Genomic DNA, 15,816 nt, shown 5'->3' with positions numbered 1-15,816 from the left:
TTTGCAATGAGAAGGGGTTAATTAATAATCTTGTTGTGCGGGGTCCTTTAGGGAAGAGTGACCATAACATGTTAGAATTCTTCATTAAGATGGAAAGTGAAGAATTCCAATCCGAAACTAGGGTCCTAAATCTAAACAAAGGAAACTACGAAGATATGAGGAGTGAGATGGTTGTGATAAATTAGAGAGCTTTATTAAAAGGCATGACGGTGGATAGGCAATGGCTACCATTTAAGGAATGAATGCATGAATTGCAACAGTTATACATTCCTTTTTGGTGCAAAAACACAAAAGGAAATGTGGCCCAACCATGGCTAACAAAAGAAATTAAGGATAGTATTAGATCCAAAGAGGAGTCATATAAAGTTGCCAGAAAAAGTAGCAAGCCTGAGGATTGGGAGCAGTTTAGAGTTCAGCAAAAAAGGACCAAGAGATTGATTAAGAGGGGAAAATAGACTATGAGAGTAAACTTGCAAGGAACATAAAAGCAGACTGTAAAAGCTTCTACAAGTATGTAAAAAGAAAAAGATTAGTGAAGACAAATGTAGGTCCCTTACAGTCAGAAACGGGAGAATTTATAATAGGGAACAAGGAAATGGCTGAGTAATTAAACAAATACTTTGGTTCCGTCTTCACAGAAAAGGACACAAATAACTTCCCAGAAATGCGAGGGAACCAAGGGTCTAGTGAGAAGGAGGAATTAAAGGAAATTAGTATTCGTAAAAAAATAGTGTTGGAGAAATTAATGGGACTGAAAGCCGATAAATCCCCAGGGCCTGATAACCTGCATCCCAGAGTACTTAAAGAGGTAGCCATGGAAATAGTGGATGCATTGGTTGTCATCTTCCAAAATTCTATAGATTATGGAACAGTTCCTGCAGATTGGAGGGTGTCAAATGTAACCCCACTATTTAAAAAAAGAGGGAGCGAGAAAACAGGGAACTACAGACCGGTTAGCCTAACATCAGTAGTAGAGAAAATGCTAGAGTCTATTATAAAGGATGTGATAACAGGACACTTAGAAAATATCAACGGGATTAGACAAAGTCAATATGGATTTATGAAAGGGAAATCGTGTTTGACAAACCTACTGGAGTTTTTTGAGGATGTAACTGGTAGAATAGATAAGGGAGAACCAGTGGATGTGGTGTATTTGGATTTTCAGAAGGCTTTTGATTAAAGTCCCACATAAGAGGTTAGTGGGCAAATTACAGCACATGGGATTGGGGGTAATATACTGGCATGGATTGAAAATTGGTTAACCGACAGGAAACAGAGTGTAGGAATGAATGGGTCTTTTTCGGGGTGGCAGGCGGTGACTAGTGGGGTACCGCAGGGATCAGTGCTTGGGCCCCAGCTATTCACTATATATATTAATGATTTGGATGAGGGAACCAAGTGTAATATTTCCAAGTTTGCTGACGACATGAAACTAGGTGGGATTGTGAGGAGGATGCAAAGAGGCTTCAAGGCGATTTAGACAAGTTAAGTGAGTGGGCAAATACATGGCAGATGTAGTATAACGTGGATAAATGTGAAGTTATCCACTTCGGTCGGAAAAAGGGAAAGGCAGAGTATTATTTAAATGATGATAGATTGGGGAATGCTGATGTACAGAGGGACCTGGGTGTCCTTGTACACCAGCTCTCCCTCAGTACTGCCACTCCGACAGTGCAGCGCTCCCTCAGTACTGCCACTCCGACAGTGCAGCGCTCCCTCAGTACTGCTCCTCCGACAGTGCAATGCTCCCTCAGTACTGCTCCTCCGACAGTGCAGCGCTCCCTCAGTACTGCCGCCTCCGACAGTGCAGCGGTCCCTCAGTACTGCCCCTCTGAGAGTGCGGCGCTCCCTCAGTACTGCCCCTCCGACAGTGCGGCGCTCCCTCAGTACTGCCCCTCCGACAGTGCAGCGCTCCCTCAGTACTGCCCCTCCGACAGTGCAGCACTCCCTCAGTACTGCTCCTCCGACAGTGCAGCGCTCCCTCAGTACTGCCCCTCCGACAGTGCAGCACTCCCTCAGTACTGCCTCTCCGACAGTGCAGCACTCCCTCAGTACTGCCTCTCCGACAGTGCAGCACTCCCTCAGTACTGCCGCCTCCGACAGTGCAGCGGTCCCTCAGTACTGTCCCTCCGACAGTGCAGTGCTCCCTCAGTACTGTCCCTCCGACAGTGCAGGGCTCCCTCAGTACTGCCCCTCCGACAGTGCGGCGCTCCCTCAGTACTGCCCCTCCGACAGTGCAGCGCTCCCTCAGTACTGCCCCTCCGACAGTGCAGCGCTCCCTCAGTACTGCCCCTCCGACAGTGCGGCGCTACCTCAGTACTGCCCCTCCGACAGTGCAGCGATCCCTCAGTACTGCCACTCCGACAGTGCAGCGCTCCCTCAGTACTGACCCTCCGACAGTGCAGCGCTCCCTCAGTACTGCCCCTCCGACAGTGCAGTGCTCCCTCAGTACTGCCCCTCCGACAGTGCAGCGCTCCCTCAGTACTGACTCTCCGACAGTGCAGCGCTCCCTCAGTAAACTAAATAAGGAGTCGAGGGAGGGTCCCGGTGGAGAGAAATCTAGAATACTAAAGAGAAGAGGCAAGGAAGCAGTGCAGGAAAGTGGTTGGTGTAAGGATAACCAGATTGTGTCAGGAACAGACAGAGCGTACAAACAAAGGAGTGCACTGTGGCAAAACCACCAATGATCTTCTGTACAAATGCATAACTGTCTTTAAACCAATGCTACAGCATCTGTGTTTGTTGGCTGAGTGTAAATAAGCTTTCTGCCAAAGCCCTGAAACAACGTGATGACGTCATCACGTTGGTCACGTGATGCCCCGAACGGCGGGAAACGTCATGACGTCATGACGTCAGAGAGTGGGAGGTTCTAAGCCCAGACCTCGTGTAACAAGCTGCTGAAAAGACCTGTTTGCTGTTGCTCCTGCATGTTTTTGTTTTGTTCACTTGTTTGATTAAATTCAGTTGAATTATTGAACTGACTCGACTTCAGTGCTTCAGTTAGGGATAGATCGATTCCTACATTGGTGACCCCGAAGCTTCGCGGACGATTTTCGCGGAGGAAAGTTCCAGAACAAGATGGATGTGAACGCAGCGAGTTTGAAGCTCCCTCAATTTTGGGAACAACAGGCAGCCTCCTGGTTCGTGCAAGCGGAGGCTCAGTTCCAACTTCGGAACATCGTGCTGGATCAGACCCGTTACCTTTACGTAATCTCCGCACTGGACAGCTCGACGGCTTCCCGAATCATCAGCCTGCTGGAGAACCCGCCCGTGGATGACAAGTATGAAACGCTTAAGGCGCGCCTTATGCAAATATTCGGTCTCACGAAAGCGGAGCGCGCACGACGTTTGCTCGCACTCCCCGGGTTAGGCGACGCTAAGCCTTCCGAGTTGATGAGCCAAATGCTCACACTCCTCGGGTCTGAGCCACAGTGTTTTCTATTTCGGGAACTGTTCCTGAGCCAGCTCCCTGAGCAGGTATAAGCAGCCCTCGCCAGGTCAGAGGCTACGGACAGCGTAGCGCTCGCGGCCAAAGCCGACACCATTCACGCGGTGATGCAACAGTACTGTGCCACTTCGAAGCATCCTGCCTCGAGGAACCCCGCCTCGGCGCCTCCACAGACCAGCCTCTGTTACTACCACGCCCGGTTCGGACCGAAAGCCAGATACTGCCGACCCCCATGTTGTGTCCTGCCACCGGCACCGAGAAAGCAGCAAAACCGTGCGCGAGAACGGAAGAACGACACCGAGGTCGGGTTCGCGTCCACAATGATGGTTGGTGATTCCGGGAATATCGGAGTCGCTCCGACAGGATTGTCCGACCTCCTCTGCGAATGACCTTTGTGATTAAAGACACTTCTGGGGGGGCGCATGTGGCAAAACCACCAATGATCTTCTGTACAAATGCATAACTGTCTTTAAGCCAATGCTACAGCATCTGTGTTTGTTGGCTGAGTGTAAATAAGCTTTCTGCCAAAGCCCTGAAACAACGTGATGACGTCATCACGTTGGTCACGTGATGCCCCGAACGGCGGGAAACGTGATGACGTCATGACGTCAGAGACTGGGAGGTTCTAAGCCCAGACCTCGTGTAACAAGCTGCTGAAAAGACCTGTTTGCTGTTGCTCCTGCATGTTTTTGTTTTGTTCACTTGTTTGATTAAATTCAGTTGAATTATTGAACTGACTCGACTTCAGTGCTTCAGTTAGGGATAGATCGATTCCTACAGCACTGACAAATAAGGTCCGGGTAAGAAAAAATGGTAATAAGGCAAATAGGGCCACAGTACAAAAAAATGTTAAGATGTCTAAAAATGTTAAAAAGACAAATCTAAAGGCACTGTCTCCGAGTGCACGAAGCATTCGTAATAAGGTAGGTGAATTAACAGCACAAATCGATGTAAACGGATACGATATAATTGCGATTACGGAGACATGGCTGCAGGGTGACCAAGGCTGGGAGCTGAATATCCAAGGATATTCAATATTTAGGAAGGACAGGCAAAAAGGAAAAGGAGGTGGGGTGGTGTTGTTAGTAAAGGATGAAATCAGAGCAATAGTGAAAAAGGATATTGGCTCAGAAAATCAAGATGTAGAATCAGTCTGGGTGGAGCTAAGAAGCACCAAGGGGCAGAAAACATTGGTGGGAGTTGTCTATAGGCCTCCAAACAGTAGTGGTAATGTAGGGGACGGCATCAAACAGGAAATTAGAGATACATGTAACAAGGGTACTACAGTAATCATGGGTGACTTTAATCTACATATAGACTGGCCGAACCAAATTAGCAATAATACTGTGGAGGATGAATTCCTGGAGTGTGTACGAGATATTTTTTTAGACCAGTACGTTGAGGCGCCAACTAGGGAACAGGCTATCCTGGATTGGGTATTTTGCAATGAGAAGGGGTTAATTAATAATCTTGTTGTGCGGGATCCTTTAGGGAAGAGTGACCATAACATGTTAGAATTCTTCATTAAGATGGAAAGTGAAGAAGTCCAATCCGAAACTAGGGTCCTAAATCTAAACAAAGGAAACTATGAAGATATGAGTGAGATGGTTGTGATAAATTAGAGAGCTTTATTAAAAGGCATGACGGTGGATAGGCAATGGCTACCATTTAAGGAATGAATGCATGAATTGCAACAGTTATACATTCCTTTTTGGTGCAAAAACACAAAAGGAAATGTGGCCCAACCATGGCTAACAAAAGAAATTAAGGATAGTATTAGATCCAAAGAGGAGTCATATAAAGTTGCCAGAAAAAGTAGCAAGCCTGAGGATTGGGAGCAGTTTAGAGTTCAGCAAAAAAGGACCAAGAGATTGATTAAGAGGGGAAAAATAGAGTATGAGAGTAAACTTGCAAGGAACATAAAAGCAGACTGTAAAAGCTTCTACAAGTATGTAAAAAGAAAAAGATTAGTGAAGACAAATGTAGGTCCCCTACAGTCAGACAGGAGAATTTATAATGGGGAACAAGGAAATGGCAGAGCAATTAAACAAATACTTTGATGCTGTCTTCATGGAAGAGGACACAAATAACTTCCCAGAAATGCGAGGGAACCAAGGGTCTAGTGAGAAGGAGGAATTAAAGGAAATTAGTATTAGTAAAAAAATAGTGTTGGAGAAATTAATGGGACTGAAAGCCGATAAATCCCCAGGGCCTGATAATCTGCATCCCAGAGTACTTAAAGAGGTAGCCATGGAAATAGTGGATGCATTGGTTGTCATCTTCCAAAATTCTTTAGATTATGGAACAGTTCCTGCAGATTGGAGGGTGGCAAATGTAACCCCACTATTTAAAAAAGGAGGGAGAGAGAAAACAGGGAACTACAGACCGGTTAGCCTAACATCAGTAGTAGAGAAAATGCTAGAGTCTATTATAAAGGATGTGATAACAGGACACTTAGAAAATATCAACGGGATTAGACAAAGTCAACATGGATTTAGGAAAGGGAAATCGTGTTTGACAAACCTACTGGAGTTTTTTGAGGATGTAACTGGTAGAGTAGATAAGGGAGAACCAGTGGATGTGGTGTATTTGGATTTTCAGAAGGCTTTTGATTAAAGTCCCACATAAGAGGTTAGTGGGCAAATTACAGCACATGGGATTGGGGGTAATATACTGGCATGGATTGAAAATTGGTTAACCGACAGGAAACAGAGTGTAGGAATAAATGGGTCTTTTTCGGGGTGGCAGGCGGTGACTAGTGGGGTACCGCAGGGATCAGTGCTTGGGCCCCAGCTATTCACAATATATATTAATGATTTGGATGAGGGAACCAAATGTAATATTTCCAAGTTTGCTGACGACACGAAACTAGGTGGGATTGTGAGTTGTGAGGAGGATGCAAAGAGGCTTCAAGGCGATTTAGACAAGTTAAGTGAGTGGGCAAATACATGGCAGATGCAGTATAACGTGGATAAATGTGAAGTTATCCACTTCAGTAGGAAAAAGGGAAAGGCAGAGTATTATTTAAATGATGATAGATTGGGGAATGCTGATGTACAGAGGGACCTGGGTGTCCTTGTACACCAGCTCTCCCTCAGTACTGCCACTCCGACAGTGCAGCGCTCCCTCAGTACTGTCCCTCCAACAGTGCAGCGCTCCCTCAGTACTGCCCCTCCGACAGTGCAGCGCTCCCTCAGTACTGCCGCCTCCGACAGTGCGGCGCTCCCTCAGTACTGCTCCTCCGACAGTGCAGCGGTCCCTCAGTACTGCCCCTCCGACAGTGCAGCGCTCCCTCAGTACTGCCGCCTCCGACAGTGCGGCGCTCCCTCAGTACTGCTCCTCCGACAGTGCAGCGCTCCCTCAGTACTGCTCCTCCGACAGTGCAATGCTCCCTCAGTACTGCCCCTCCGACAGTGCAGCGCTCCCTCAGTACTGCCGCCTCCGACAGTGCAGCGGTCCCTCAGTACTGCCCCTCTGAGAGTGCGGCGCTCCCTCAGTACTGCCCCTCCGACAGTGCGCCGCTCCCTCAGTACTGCCCCTCCGACAGTGCAGCGCTCCCTCAGTACTGCCCCTCCGACAGTGCAGCGGTCCCTCAGTACTGTCCCTCCGACAGTGCAGCGCTCCCTCAGTACTGCCGCCTCCGACAGTGCAGCGGTCCCTCAGTACTGTCCCTCCGACAGTGCAGGGCTCCCTCAGTACTGCCCCTCTGAGAGTGCGGCACTCCCTCAGTACTGCCCCTCCGACAGTGCGGTGCTCCCTCAGTGCTGCCCCTCCGACAGTGCAGCGGTCCCTCAGTACTGTCCCTCCGACAGTGCGCGCTCCCTCAGTACTGCTCCTCCGACAGTGCAGCGCTCCCTCAGTACTGCCCCTCCGACAGTGCAGCACTCCCTCAGTACTGCCTCTCCGACAGTGCAGCACTCCCTCAGTACTGCCTCTCCGACAGTGCAGCACTCCCTCAGTACTGCCGCCTCCGACAGTGCAGCGGTCCCTCAGTACTGTCCCTCCAACAGTGCAGTGCTCCCTCAGTACTGTCCCTCCGACAGTGCAGGGCTCCCTCAGTACTGCCCCTCCGACAGTGCGGCGCTCCCTCAGTACTGCCCCTCCGACAGTGCAGCACTCCCTCAGTACTGCCGCCTCCGACAGTGCAGCGGTCCCTCAGTACTGTCCCTCCGACAGTGCAGGGCTCCCTCAGTACTGCCCCTCCGACAGTGCGGCGCTCCCTCAGTACTGCCCCTCCGACAGTGCAGCGCTCCCTCAGTACTGCCCCTCCGACAGTGCAGCACTCCCTCAGTACTGCCCCTCCGACAGTGCGGCGCTCCCTCAGTACTGCCCCTCCGAGAGTGCAGCGCTCCCTCAGTACTGCCCCTCCGACAGTGCAGCGCTCCCTCAGTACTGCCCCTCCGACAGTGAAGCGCTCCCTCAGTACTGCCCCTCCGACAGTGCGGCGCTCCCTCAGTACTGCCCCTCCGACAGTGCAGCGCTCCCTCAGTACTGCCCCTCTGACAGTGCGGCGCTCCCTCAGTACTGCCCCTCCGACAGTGCGGCGCTCCCTCAGTACTGCCCCTCCGAGAGTGCAGCGCTCCCTCAGTACTGCCCCTCCGACAGTGCAGCGCTCCCTCAGTACTGCCCCTCCGACAGTGAAGCGCTCCCTCAGTACTGCCCCTCCGACAGTGAAGCGCTCCCTCAGTACTGCCCCTCCGACAGTGCGGCGCTCCCTCAGTACTGCCCCTCCGACAGTGCAGCGCTCCCTCAGTACTGCCCCTCCGACAGTGCGGCGCTCCCTCAGTACTGCCCCTTCGACAGTGCGGCGCTCCCTCAGTACTGCCCCTCCGACAGTGCGGCGCTCCCTCAGTACTGCCCCTCCGACAGTGCAGCGCTCCCTCAGTACTGCCCCTCCGACAGTGCGGCGCTCCCTCAGTACTGTCCCTCTGACAGTGCAGCGCTCCCTCAGTACTGCCCCTCCCACAGTGCAGCGCTCCCTCAGTACTGCCCCTCCGACAGTGCAGCGCTCCCTCAGTACTGCCCCTCTGACAGTGCAGCACTCCCTCAGTACTGCCCCTCCGACAGTGCAGCACTCCCTCAGTACTGCCCCTCCGACAGTGCAGCGCTCCCTCAGTACTGCCCCTCCGACAGTGCAGCGCTCCCTCAGTACTGCCCCTCCGACAGTGCAGCGCTCCCTCAGTACTGCCCCTCCGACAGTGCAGCGCTCCCTCAGTACTGCCCCTCCGACAGTGCAGCACTCCCTCAGTACTGCCCCTCCGACAGTGCAACACTCCCTCAGTACTGCCCCTCCGACAGTGCAGCGCTCCCTCAGTACTGCCCCTCCGAGAGTGCAGCGCTCCCTCAGTACTGCCCCTCCGTCAGTGCGGCGCTCCCTCAGTACTGCCCCTCCGACAGTGAAGCGCTCCCTCAGTACTGCCCCTCCGACAGTGCAGCGCTCCCTCAGTACTGCCCCTCCGACAGTGCGGCGCTCCCTCAGTACTGCCCCTCCGACGCTGCAGCGCTCCCTCAGTACTGCCCCTCCGACAGTGCTGCGCTCCCTCAGTACTGCCCCTCCGACAGCGCGGCGCTCCCTCAGTACTGCCCCTCCGACAGTGCGGCGCTCCCTCAGTACTGCCCCTCCGACAGTGCAGCGCTCCCTCAGTACTGCCCCTCCGAGAGTGCAGCGCTCCCTCAGTACTGCCCCTCGGACAGTGCAGCGGTCCCTCAGTACTGTCCCTCCGACAGTGCAGCGCTCCCTCAGTACTGCCCCTCCGACAGTGCAGCGCTCCCTCAGTACTGCCCTTCCGACAGTGCGGCACTCCCTCAGTACTGCCCCTCCGACAGTGCGGCGCTCCCTCAGTACTGCCCCTCCGACAGTGCAGCGCTCCCTCAGTACTGCCCCTCCGACAGTGCGGCGCTCCCTCAGTACTGCCCCTCCGACAGTGCGGCACTCCCTCAGTACTGCACCTCCGACAGTGCGGCGCTCCCTCAGTACTGCCCCTCCGACAGTGCAGCGCTCCCTCAGTACTGCCCCTCCGACAGTGCGGCGCTCCCTCAGTACTGCCCCTCCGACAGTGCAGCGCTCCCTCAGTACTGCCCCTCCGACAGTGCGGCGCTCCCTCAGTACTGCCCCTCCGACAGTGCAGCGCTCCCTCAGTACTGCTCCTCTGACAGTGCGGCGCTCCCTCAGTACTGCCCCTCCGACAGTGCGGCGCTCCCTCAGTACTGCCCCTCCGACAGTGCAGCGGTCCCTCAGTACTGTCCCTCCGACAGTGCAGCGCTCCCTCAGTACTGCCGCCTCCGACAGTGCAGCGGTCCCTCAGTACTGTCCCTCCGACAGTGCAGGGCTCCCTCAGTACTGCCCCTCTGAGAGTGCGGCACTCCCTCAGTACTGCCCCTCCGACAGTGCGGCGCTCCCTCAGTACTGCCCCTCCGACAGTGCAGCGCTCCCTCAGTACTGCCCCTCCGACAGTGCAGCGCTCCCTCAGTACTGCCCCTCCGACAGTGCAGCGGTCCCTCAGTACTGTCCCTCCGACAGTGCGCGCTCCCTCAGTACTGCTCCTCCGACAGTGCAGCGCTCCCTCAGTACTGCCCCTCCGACAGTGCAGCACTCCCTCAGTACTGCCTCTCCGACAGTGCAGCACTCCCTCAGTACTGCCTCTCCGACAGTGCAGCACTCCCTCAGTACTGCCGCCTCCGACAGTGCAGCGGTCCCTCAGTACTGTCCCTCCGACAGTGCAGTGCTCCCTCAGTACTGTCCCTCCGACAGTGCAGGGCTCCCTCAGTACTGCCCCTCCGACAGTGCGGCGCTCCCTCAGTACTGCCCCTCCGACAGTGCAGCACTCCCTCAGTACTGCCGCCTCCGACAGTGCAGCGGTCCCTCAGTACTGTCCCTCCGACAGTGCAGGGCTCCCTCAGTACTGCCCCTCCGACAGTGCGGCGCTCCCTCAGTACTGCCCCTCCGACAGTGCAGCGCTCCCTCAGTACTGCCCCTCCGACAGTGCAGCACTCCCTCAGTACTGCCCCTCCGACAGTGCGGCGCTCCCTCAGTACTGCCCCTCCGAGAGTGCAGCGCTCCCTCAGTACTGCCCCTCCGACAGTGCATCGCTCCCTCAGTACTGCCCCTCCGACAGTGAAGCGCTCCCTCAGTACTGCCCCTCCGACAGTGCGGCGCTCCCTCAGTACTGCCCCTCCGACAGTGCAGCGCTCCCTCAGTAATGCCCCTCTGACAGTGCGGCGCTCCCTCAGTACTGCCCCTCCGACAGTGCGGCGCTCCCTCAGTACTGCCCCTCCGAGAGTGCAGCGCTCCCTCAGTACTGCCCCTCCGACAGTGCAGCGCTCCCTCAGTACTGCCCCTCCGACAGTGAAGCGCTCCCTCAGTACTGCCTCTCCGACAGTGAAGCGCTCCCTCAGTACTGCCCCTCCGACAGTGCGGCGCTCCCTCAGTACTGCCCCTCCGACAGTGCAGCGCTCCCTCAGTACTGCCCCTCCGACAGTGCGGCGCTCCCTCAGTACTGCCCCTTCGACAGTGCGGCGCTCCCTCAGTACTGCCCCTCCGACAGTGCGGCGCTCCCTCAGTACTGCCCCTCCGACAGTGCGGCGCTCCCTCAGTACTGCCCCTCCGACAGTGCGGCGCTCCCTCAGTACTGTCCCTCTGACAGTGCAGCGCTCCCTCAGTACTGCCCCTCCCACAGTGCAGCGCTCCCTCAGTACTGCCCCTCCGACAGTGCAGCGCTCCCTCAGTACTGCCCCTCTGACAGTGCAGCACTCCCTCAGTACTGCCCCTCCGACAGTGCAGCACTCCCTCAGTACTGCCCCTCCGACAGTGCAGCGCTCCCTCAGTACTGCCCCTCCGACAGTGCAGCGCTCCCTCAGTACTGCCCCTCCGACAGTGCAGCGCTCCCTCAGTACTGCCCCTCCGACAGTGCAGCGCTCCCTCAGTACTGCCCCTCCGACAGTGCAGCACTCCCTCAGTACTGCCCCTCCGACAGTGCAACACTCCCTCAGTACTGCCCCTCCGACAGTGCAGCGCTCCCTCAGTACTGCCCCTCCGAGAGTGCAGCGCTCCCTCAGTACTGCCCCTCCGTCAGTGCGGCGCTCCCTCAGTACTGCCCCTCCGACAGTGAAGCGCTCCCTCAGTACTGCCCCTCCGACAGTGCAGCGCTCCCTCAGTACTGCCCCTCCGACAGTGCGGCGCTCCCTCAGTACTGCCCCTCCGACACTGCAGCGCTCCCTCAGTACTGCCCCTCCGACAGTGCAGCGCTCCCTCAGTACTGCCCCTCCGACAGTGCGGCGCTCCCTCAGTACTGCCCCTCCGACAGTGCGGCGCTCCCTCAGTACTGCCCCTCCGACAGTGCAGCGCTCCCTCAGTACTGCCCCTCCGAGAGTGCAGCGCTCCCTCAGTACTGCCCCTCGGACAGTGCAGCGGTCCCTCAGTACTGTCCCTCCGACAGTGCAGCGCTCCCTCAGTACTGCCCCTCCGACAGTGCAGCGCTCCCTCAGTACTGCCCTTCCGACAGTGCGGCACTCCCTCAGTACTGCCCCTCTGACAGTGCAGCACTCCCTCAGTACTGCCCCTCCGACAGTGCAGCACTCCCTCAGTACTGCCCCTCCGACAGTGCAGCGCTCCCTCAGTACTGCCCCTCCGACAGTGCAGCGCTCCCTCAGTACTGCCCCTCCGACAGTGCAGCGCTCCCTCAGTACTGCCCCTCCGACAGTGCAGCGCTCCCTCAGTACTGCCCCTCCGACAGTGCAGCACTCCCTCAGTACTGCCCCTCCGACAGTGCAACACTCCCTCAGTACTGCCCCTCCGACAGTGCAGCGCTCCCTCAGTACTGCCCCTCCGAGAGTGCAGCGCTCCCTCAGTACTGCCCCTCCGTCAGTGCGGCGCTCCCTCAGTACTGCCCCTCCGACAGTGAAGCGCTCCCTCAGTACTGCCCCTCCGACAGTGCAGCGCTCCCTCAGTACTGCCCCTCCGACAGTGCGGCGCTCCCTCAGTACTGCCCCTCCGACGCTGCAGCGCTCCCTCAGTACTGCCCCTCCGACAGTGCTGCGCTCCCACAGTACTGCCCCTCCGACAGCGCGGCGCTCCCTCAGTACTGCCCCTCCGACAGTGCGGCGCTCCCTCAGTACTGCCCCTCCGACAGTGCAGCGCTCCCTCAGTACTGCCCCTCCGAGAGTGCAGCGCTCCCTCAGTACTGCCCCTCGGACAGTGCAGCGGTCCCTCAGTACTGTCCCTCCGACAGTGCAGCGCTCCCTCAGTACTGCCCCTCCGACAGTGCAGCGCTCCCTCAGTACTGCCCTTCCGACAGTGCGGCACTCCCTCAGTACTGCCCCTCCGACAGTGCGGCGCTCCCTCAGTACTGCCCCTCCGACAGTGCAGCGCTCCCTCAGTACTGCCCCTCCGACAGTGCGGCGCTCCCTCAGTACTGCCCCTCCGACAGTGCGGCACTCCCTCAGTACTGCACCTCCGACAGTGCGGCGCTCCCTCAGTACTGCCCCTCCGACAGTGCAGCGCTCCCTCAGTACTGCCCCTCCGACAGTGCGGCGCTCCCTCAGTACTGCCCCTCCGACAGTGCAGCGCTCCCTCAGTACTGCCCCTCCGACAGTGCGGCGCTCCCTCAGTACTGCCCCTCCGACAGTGCAGCGCTCCCTCAGTACTGCTCCTCTGACAGTGCGGCGCTCCCTCAGTACTGCCCCTCCGACAGTGCGGCGCTCCCTCAGTACTGCCCCTCCGACAGTGCAGCGGTCCCTCAGTACTGTCCCTCCGACAGTGCAGCGCTCCCTCAGTACTGCCGCCTCCGACAGTGCAGCGGTCCCTCAGTACTGTCCCTCCGACAGTGCAGGGCTCCCTCAGTACTGCCCCTCTGAGAGTGCGGCACTCCCTCAGTACTGCCCCTCCGACAGTGCGGCGCTCCCTCAGTACTGCCCCTCCGACAGTGCAGCGCTCCCTCAGTACTGCCCCTCCGACAGTGCAGCGCTCCCTCAGTACGGCCCCTCCGACAGTGCAGCGGTCCCTCAGTACTGTCCCTCCGACAGTGCGCGCTCCCTCAGTACTGCTCCTCCGACAGTGCAGCGCTCCCTCAGTACTGCCCCTCCGACAGTGCAGCACTCCCTCAGTACTGCCTCTCCGACAGTGCAGCACTCCCTCAGTACTGCCTCTCCGACAGTGCAGCACTCCCTCAGTACTGCCGCCTCCGACAGTGCAGCGGTCCCTCAGTACTGTCCCTCCGACAGTGCAGTGCTCCCTCAGTACTGTCCCTCCGACAGTGCAGGGCTCCCTCAGTACTGCCCCTCCGACAGTGCGGCGCTCCCTCAGTACTGCCCCTCCGACAGTGCAGCACTCCCTCAGTACTGCCGCCTCCGACAGTGCAGCGGTCCCTCAGTACTGTCCCTCCGACAGTGCAGGGCTCCCTCAGTACTGCCCCTCCGACAGTGCGGCGCTCCCTCAGTACTGCCCCTCCGACAGTGCAGCGCTCCCTCAGTACTGCCCCTCCGACAGTGCAGCACTCCCTCAGTACTGCCCCTCCGACAGTGCGGCGCTCCCTCAGTACTGCCCCTCCGAGAGTGCAGCGCTCCCTCAGTACTGCCCCTCCGACAGTGCATCGCTCCCTCAGTACTGCCCCTCCGACAGTGAAGCGCTCCCTCAGTACTGCCCCTCCGACAGTGCGGCGCTCCCTCAGTACTGCCCCTCCGACAGTGCAGCGCTCCCTCAGTAATGCCCCTCTGACAGTGCGGCGCTCCCTCAGTACTGCCCCTCCGACAGTGCGGCGCTCCCTCAGTACTGCCCCTCCGAGAGTGCAGCGCTCCCTCAGTACTGCCCCTCCGACAGTGCAGCGCTCCCTCAGTACTGCCCCTCCGACAGTGAAGCGCTCCCTCAGTACTGCCCCTCCGACAGTGAAGCGCTCCCTCAGTACTGCCCCTCCGACAGTGCGGCGCTCCCTCAGTACTGCCCCTCCGACAGTGCAGCGCTCCCTCAGTACTGCCCCTCCGACAGTGCGGCGCTCCCTCAGTACTGCCCCTTCGACAGTGCGGCGCTCCCTCAGTACTGCCCCTCCGACAGTGCGGCGCTCCCTCAGTACTGCCCCTCCGACAGTGCGGCGCTCCCTCAGTACTGCCCCTCCGACAGTGCGGCGCTCCCTCAGTACTGTCCCTCTGACAGTGCAGCGCTCCCTCAGTACTGCCCCTCCCACAGTGCAGCGCTCCCTCAGTACTGCCCCTCCGACAGTGCAGCGCTCCCTCAGTACTGCCCCTCTGACAGTGCAGCACTCCCTCAGTACTGCCCCTCCGACAGTGCAGCACTCCCTCAGTACTGCCCCTCCGACAGTGCAGCGCTCCCTCAGTACTGCCCCTCCGACAGTGCAGCGCTCCCTCAGTACTGCCCCTCCGACAGTGCAGCGCTCCCTCAGTACTGCCCCTCCGACAGTGCAGCGCTCCCTCAGTACTGCCCCTCCGACAGTGCAGCACTCCCTCAGTACTGCCCCTCCGACAGTGCAACACTCCCTCAGTACTGCCCCTCCGACAGTGCAGCGCTCCCTCAGTACTGCCCCTCCGAGAGTGCAGCGCTCCCTCAGTACTGCCCCTCCGTCAGTGCGGCGCTCCCTCAGTACTGCCCCTCCGACAGTGAAGCGCTCCCTCAGTACTGCCCCTCCGACAGTGCAGCGCTCCCTCAGTACTGCCCCTCCGACAGTGCGGCGCTCCCTCAGTACTGCCCCTCCGACACTGCAGCGCTCCCTCAGTACTGCCCCTCCGACAGTGCAGCGCTCCCTCAGTACTGCCCCTCCGAAAGTGCGGCGCTCCCTCAGTACTGCCCCTCCGACAGTGCGGCGCTCCCTCAGTACTGCCCCTCCGACAGTGCAGCGCTCCCTCAGTACTGCCCCTCCGAGAGTGCAGCGCTCCCTCAGTACTGCCCCTCGGACAGTGCAGCGGTCCCTCAGTACTGTCCCTCCGACAGTGCAGCGCTCCCTCAGTACTGCCCCTCCGACAGTGCAGCGCTCCCTCAGTACTGCCCTTCCGACAGTGCGGCACTCCCTCAGTACTGCCCCTCCGACAGTGCGGCGCTCCCTCAGTACTGCCCCTCCGACAGTGCAGCGCTCCCTCAGTACTGCCCCTCCGACAGTGCGGCGCTCCCTCAGTACTGCCCCTCCGACAGTGCGGCACTCCCTCAGTACTGCACCTCCGACAGTTCGGCGCTCCCTCAGTACTGCCCCTCCGACAGTGCGGCGCTCCCTCAGTACTGCCCCTCCGACAGTGCAGCGCTCCCTCAGTACTGCCCCTCCGACAGTGCGGCGCTCCCTCAGTACTGCCCCTCCGACAGTGCGGCGCTCCCTCAGTACTGCCCCTCCGACAGTGAAGCGCTCCCTCAGTACTGCCCCTCCGACAGTGCG

General features: G+C 57.9%; 1 protein-coding gene across 1 annotated transcript in view; it reads right to left on the bottom strand.

Annotated features, from left to right (window-relative positions):
- The window catches only part of LOC147091223 (calsyntenin-3-like), a 105,731-nt gene that overhangs the window by 88,741 nt on the left and 1,174 nt on the right, over positions 1-15,816 (bottom strand). The gene's annotated exons all lie outside the window — the stretch shown is intronic.

This window comes from Somniosus microcephalus, unplaced genomic scaffold (assembly GCF_052327205.1).
Source record: "Somniosus microcephalus isolate GS21.2 unplaced genomic scaffold, FLI_Smic_1.0 unresolved_chr3, whole genome shotgun sequence".
NCBI classification, from domain to species: domain Eukaryota; kingdom Metazoa; phylum Chordata; class Chondrichthyes; order Squaliformes; family Somniosidae; genus Somniosus; species Somniosus microcephalus.
Note: the sequence above shows the minus strand (reverse complement) of the source record. Positions and strands in the feature narration are given on the sequence as shown.